The following is a 7,424-nucleotide window of genomic DNA, read 5'->3' as shown; positions in this document are numbered from 1 at the left end:
GATTTCTATGCACATTAAAATTGACTTAATAGAATGACAATTTGGCTTGAAATTATTCTGAAGTTCATACAACTGACCATTTGAAGGCTTATAGATAAATGTTATGCTCATAAAAGTCCTTTATTTAATTGACTCTCCTGATTTTATTCCATAGTTCATGCAAATTTGGTTAAAATTTCTTCTCCACATTTAAAACAACTTTTAGATCAATAAATCAAAATCTTTATCTTCCTTAGTGCAATCTGGTTTTCTGCCATTAGGCTTTTTCCACGAATAAAATTCATTATTTCTCTTATTTGTTACAGTTTTAGATTAAATATTTTTTATCTTATTTTATTATATTATTATAATAATGATATAACGTTTTAATTGAAGTTAATTCATTCTTTCATTATCGATACTTTTGCAGGTGATTATTGGCTATACACAGGTATCGGTCTATTAATTACCACCCCTGATCTTATCAAATAAAAAGTTAACTTTTGCCTCGAGTGTCTATCACCTTGCTTCTCTCTCTCTCTCTCTCTCTCTCTCTCTCTCTCTCTCTCTCTCTCTCTCTCTCTCTCTCTCCACATTTTATACAGAGCCAGAGGTTTGCATGAAAAAAGGGGCGGTGTCAGTAAAAGATATTCCCGTTTAATGTTCCCTCAGTTGCTTTTATTTGACCTGAAAAGAAGGAGTCATTCGGTGCCTCCATCAAAGGAAGCAGTTCGCTGTCTGTGATTTGCAGCTGCCTTTTCTTTCTCTCTTTCTCATTCTTTCCCTTTGAATTTTTCTTTCCTTGTATCCTCTCCTCTTTTATTCATCGCCTTTCCCTTTTGATAAACCTCCCGGGGAAGGAAAAGGCATTTTTCAAGCATCGATTGCCAAAAATCGCCATTGCCGAATGAATCATTTTTTACATTGATTCTCTCTCTCTCTCTCTCTCTCTCTCTCTCTCTCTCTCATATAAATGCTCTCCATATCGACTCCATAAAAATGTATGGAATTTAATGATTTCGATATTTACACAAACGCCGACGTTCTAAACAATAACTATGCATATATGTCATGCATTGTTTAATACTCATTCATACATTAAAAAAAGCTGAAAAGAGTGTATATGTTTGAAGAAATACATACAATTACGTACAAACGCATATGCTTTGTATGTATGTATGTCTTTATATATATATATATATATATATATATATATATATATATATATATATACGTATATATATATTCCGTAGCCTGGATAGAATGCCTGAGCATATAAGTAATGAGATAAAATAGTAAAAAAACAGAGAAGAAATTCGAGGCAAGAGGACTGGAAGTAAATATTATATGCATATATATATATATATATATATATATATATATATATATATATATATATATATATATATATATATATATATATATATGACATCATTGTATCACAAACATCCTGGCACTGTTTGCCTCCTGAAACAAGCCCGTATCCTGAGGAGAACGCTTTCGCCAGAGGAGGTTCACAATCCGAGGGATTACGAGGAATCCTATTCCCGGGGGAGGATCTTCCATTCACCGTCATTCAGCCTTATTAGTTCGTCTCATTCTTCATTCATTTATGCCTGATCTCCGGCTGAGGAGTAGAATCTCTCGGGAGGAAATCATCTCAGAATCATCTAATTCCTCTCCGCGGAGAAAAATTTATTCAGCAACAAAGCCATTCTTCTCTTCTACGAATAGGAAAATGACTTCTGTCTCGCCAACAAAGGAAATAGAACTGATTTTCGAGCAAAGAAAAGGAATATTATGGTATCTAAGGAACGGTAGTGGGAGCTTGATCTACACTAATGCTTCCAACGATATGATAATTAGACTAAGATATACGAGCATCCGTAACCACTATGACATACAAAGTGCACTCCATATTTAATGCTAGGTCAAACCAAAGTACGGCGAATTCCATATCATTGATATATTTGTAGCCCATTGGTTGTAAGTATTAAAAAGTAGAATTTGAAATGGTATAAAAAACTGTCAATATATATCATATATATTATTATATATATATATATATATCATATATATATATATTATATATATATATATAAGTCATATCACTTTTCCGTGATTCATATGCATATATCGAGCTACAATGGTCCTTTAATATCTAATTCGCTCTACGTCAGAATTAATATATTTTCATATATGCTTAACCGAAGGGGAATTATTTCTCGATAATAGACTTGCCTGGATCGGGACGCGAACCCAGGATCCTTACAAATCCAGGAACGTCTATTATTGAGAATAAATTCCCCTTCGGTTAAGCATATGTGAAAATATATTAATTCCGAGGTAGAGCGAATTAGATATTAAAGGACATTGTAGCTCTATATAATATATATATATATATATATATAATATATGTGTGTGTGTGTGTGTGTGTGTGTGTGTACATATATATATATATATATATATATATATATATATATATATATATATATATATATATATATATATATATATATATATATATATATGCGTGGCTGCATGAGGTTAATTATTTACTCTAAAATTAATTGGCATCTGACAAGACTGGGTATCACGCAAGTAACAAAAGAGAAAAGGGAGAAAAAGGTATTAGAAATTATAGATTGAAGGGAAATGCAAAGTTACATTTATCTAAGAATAATTATTATTATGTTACTCAGAAGAATTTTACATAGGAGCTGAAGGCACTAGCTCCGTGGCACTAAGGTTACGTTAATTAACAAATCTAACAGTGCCACTATGAAAACCCCAGAAAAATGTAAATCCCTTTTATGAAGAACCCGGAATTTAAAGGAATAAAATTCTTGTTCAGTTATCATCAATCATAAAATAATAGCTATCAGCAGCTCTTCATTCTTTCACCCTGGAACTTAGGATGGATGGTTGCTACCCTGGCACCGTGGCGCACGTGGGTTGTGGTACACAACTTCCTGCGTTCTTATTCTACAAATTAAGGATGCACTGTAATTCTCGATCTAAATGTGATTAATGTATCTGGAGAGTTGCGTAAGGCAGAGAGGATAGGTAACACTGTCACGAGATAATAAACTAAATGAACACTTCTAGTTACAAGTCATCAATATTTCTTCACTTCACTTATTTTCTGAAGGAGATGCAATGGGGGATTTGTTATATACTTTGCGAACTGACAATAATTAAGGAAGGAAATGGATTGTGTGTCGAACAGATTTCAAAACAAACTGTACCTTGTTCTTTGACAATTGGAGTCTTGAAGTAGAGAGCCGGGCTCGGAGTAATGAGCTTAGTGGGAGAGTGGAGTCTCGACTCCGAACAGCATGGTACACACTATGCCATCATGTATCAGCTACGTGATGCTGTAGTGAGTGGTGTTGAAAAAAATTGATAGCAGCCAAACTGTACTGCAACACAGCTCACTTGTTCTCGCAGTTCAGCTTTCAACGCCAGGATGTCTGCCGATGATGTATGTACTTTGCCAGGAGACTCTACTGTGAGGTGTAGTTGCTCTGTGTGCTGCAAAAAAGAAACTTTTGAGGAAGAAACGTAGAACCTTGTGGTGTAAGCAATGGCTTTCTCGGCGACCTCTGAAGGGAAGCTTCAATGAAATATTTTTGGAGCTACAAATCGAAAAATCCAACAGACTTTGAAAATTACACAAGAATGCCAATCCCTGCATTTTATAAATTGTTGGAAAAAAATTTACCCATATATTTGTAAGATAGACACCAGCTTTCGAGACAGCATATTACCAGGAGCTCGTTCTTGCAGCTGGAGGATCGTATGCAATATTCAACAAGGATTTCAAAACAGAGCCTCAGTCTAATCATCCACGAAACCTGTGAAGCCATCTATAATGTCCTTAGGGAGGATTATTTGAAAGTAAGGTTCAAATATAGGTACAAAGTACACAAATATTTTTGTATTACAGGAAGCGCAGCTCATAAAAACACCATAACTTTGGAGAACTCGGTAACTCTGATTTTATGGTTTCCAAGCTTGCGCTCCTGATGTTTCTCATCTTGTAATGCTTGCATTTGATGTTTCAAACAGATGGATGTTCCTTCAGTAATTCAATAAAATATTGTGTTAGTCCTTGTCCACTCAGGGGGTTTGGCAGGTGGTAGGTGAGCGGGACATCCTCCCACTTTGAATGTTGGTGCATCACTGAGCTGCGTAATGAATGCCCCATCAACACGTTGGTGATGCAGCTTCGTGTTGAAAAAGTCGTTTTTCAACGCATTCATCTAACACTGCGAGCATCATGATGCATAGTGTGTACTGGGCTTAAGAGGGGATGTGTGTGACCGAGAAGATTTCCCTGGTGCGAACAGGACTGAGTCTGCTATAGGAATGACTCTAAGACTCACTTCTCCAGCCGTCTTATTCCTCTTCTTTCTTTGTCCTTTGTTTTCACATCTCGGCGCTGGCTTTCCCAGGGTGTTGATGGTTTGCCTATAAAAGAAAATTAAATGACAGCACCAGGTGTGGAAAAAGATGACAATGGGGGGCTGTCATTTAGTTGTAGGAGAGGCGGAGTTTTGGGGAAAGAGCGAAGTAGGATAATCTGCAGTGTCCAATTTATAATTACCAAGGAGCAGGCAGATCCGGCTTCCGTACGCCGTCTTGGGTGGTTTTGACTTTACAAAAGTAAAAAAAGTTAGTACTTATATTCCAAAGATTTCTTAAACTGAGAGCCTCACATCATCTCATGTGTATGTCTACAATATATATATATATATATATATATATATATATATATATATATATATATATATATACATACGAACGATAACCTCCTCCTGCTCTGGGAACCCCCTTTTGATCCTACGAGAACAATGCTGATTAAGTCTAAAAACCGTTAAGTATGTAAGTATTTTGGTTCCAATAATTCGTTTTATGGCCTTTGTGCCCGAATTGTTGATGCCCTGTACTCTCACTCGAAAGACTGGGGTTTGGTCCCGTGGTGAGTCAGAAATTTAATTTCTGTGAAACACGATCCCCATAGGTTCATTTCCATCCTATCTCACACTGAAAGGGGTAAGAATAATGAAATGTTAGCAATTCGGGAGTCGGGGTCGGGGAGTTGGGTAAAATTGACTGATGTGTTAGGCCTTAGTCGCCTCGCGGGAAAAACCTCAAATATGTAAGTATCTTGGTTCCAACTATTTTTGTGACCTTCATGTCCGAATTGCTAATGCCGTGAACTATCACTTGAAAGACCGGGGATCATTTCCACAGACAGCGAGAAATTTATTTGTGCGACACATGTTGATATGTGTTCATTTCCATATATATATATATATATATATATATATATATATAATAGTATATATATATATATATATATATATATACATATATATACATATATATATATATATATATATATATATATATATATATATATATATATACATATATATACATATATATATATATATATATATATATATATATATATATATATATATATATATATATGGAAATGAACACATATGCTTAAGATTTTGAATTGAAATGGCTAACCTTATGTTATGTGAAATTAGAAAACTAAATATTTTTAGAAATTGAAGCTTATACAACAAGCACTATTTTTATTAATTTTTTTTAGAATCATGGGAAACTAAACTTAATTTATCGAGATTTTTCATTAAGCCAGACATGTATTTGAAAATAAAAATTTATCATCCTAGCAAAGGATGATATATCATCTGGAATTAACGGGCAATTTATATTAAATGGATTAATACTTGTTAAAACTTTTTTTTTATTTTCTGAAACTTCGGTTGTTTTTCGTTTTTGTAACTGAACAAGTAAACAGCACCATATATAGCACTTAATAAGGCATTAGTAAGACTGTGAATGGTGCAGATTAAGCAGGCTTTATGCCAGTGCGGGGTCTTGCCTTCTGATGGCCCATCAATGTGTCATGTGATAAAGGGTATCAGATGGCTGTAGGGGCCTGTGGATTTGCCCGGGCAGCCAAGGACGAGAGAGAACCTTCATGCAGACGAATTTTCTGAATAAGACGATGAGTATTTATAACCATGACAGGAGGATTTGATTACGGATGACGAGAGAAGTTGGAGTAGCAAATAAAGAGGTCGTCGAAAAACAAATAGTGGAAAAATAAAGTTGAGAGGATGATTAGTAAAGGTCAAAAGAGGATGGTTTAAAGTGCATTTCATCAGCAAACCCGATGGTTGTTTAGAAATGCAACGACAAAGAAAAAAGAAAAAGGATGGAAAAGGAAAATGAATGGAGCGGTTGGGGTGAACCTTAGAAAGAACTCGTGGAAGAACAAGAATCGCTGGATGCCAGAAACAGCAGAAGAGTGACTGAATTTTAGAACAGAAGACGCAAATGGCGAAACGCTGTATATTGAGCAAATCAAACCCTGTGCAAATGGAAGAGGTATCTTGGAGTGCTGTTGAATGTAAAGAGTAACGCAGATCCAGAGGTGAATCATAAAAACGTCAAAATTATGACTGTCTTTTTAAAATACTTGTAAATGCAGGATTTGATTTGGGGGAAATGGAAAAATTAGACAATGGAGAATCGTTCAGAAATGGATGAGGAAATTGTAGTATGGAAGTAACAGAAATTGGGTCGTTGACTTTTGTGGTGATTTGTTCTGTTGAGAGAAATTCCCAGAATGAAGGTGTGATAGAATAGGAATAGATATCTCTTTGTTCGCCAAGAAAGATGATTGACTGAACTGTATCGATAATTAGGCTTTTGAATTGGAAAGTAAGATAGATGAAAAAGACTGCTAAAAAATAATAGGAAAGATTTAGACGAGTTGCAAGAATGAGGAAGTAGAATTTTTCATTAAACATTTATATGAGAATTTTGAGAGCAAAGATTCAATTGCTAAATAGCATGTGTTGTGAAAGGAACTCGATATACTTATCGTTAAAATTGATATAGAATATGACATTGACGAAGATGAGCATGTGTGCCTAAAGGGTAACAAGTTAATATTAAAAAGAAATTCGATGAACGTATTACATCTTAGATATGGAGATGGAAAAAATGTGCTGCAGAGCAAATGATGTTCTCATACTGAGGTGTGTTGTCCCCTTCATTGAAGCCATTGTGACGGATAGAGGGGTAAGAGAAATTGGGGAATTTACAGCGAATGTTGGGACAAATTTGAGATGAAGGAAAAATGGATGTCATGTAGAATGGCTTATGTTGTTGATGATAGTCTGTTATTTGGTAATGGGGATGTAATTGGAAATGGAGGGGGAAAGAGTGGAAAAGGGAGAAAGATAAAAGTGCAGTCCACAATACGAGAAATGAATGAAATCCAGGATGAATGAATATCGGAATGGATGGTGACACCATAGAAACTTGTGACCCACAAAGATGAAGAGAAGGGTGCCCAGGGAGACGAAAATGAGAGAAACTCTTCTCTCTGG

The sequence above is a fragment of the Macrobrachium nipponense genome, chromosome 1 (genome assembly GCF_015104395.2).
Source record: "Macrobrachium nipponense isolate FS-2020 chromosome 1, ASM1510439v2, whole genome shotgun sequence".
NCBI lineage: Eukaryota > Metazoa > Arthropoda > Malacostraca > Decapoda > Palaemonidae > Macrobrachium > Macrobrachium nipponense.
This window is presented reverse-complemented; position numbering follows the sequence as displayed.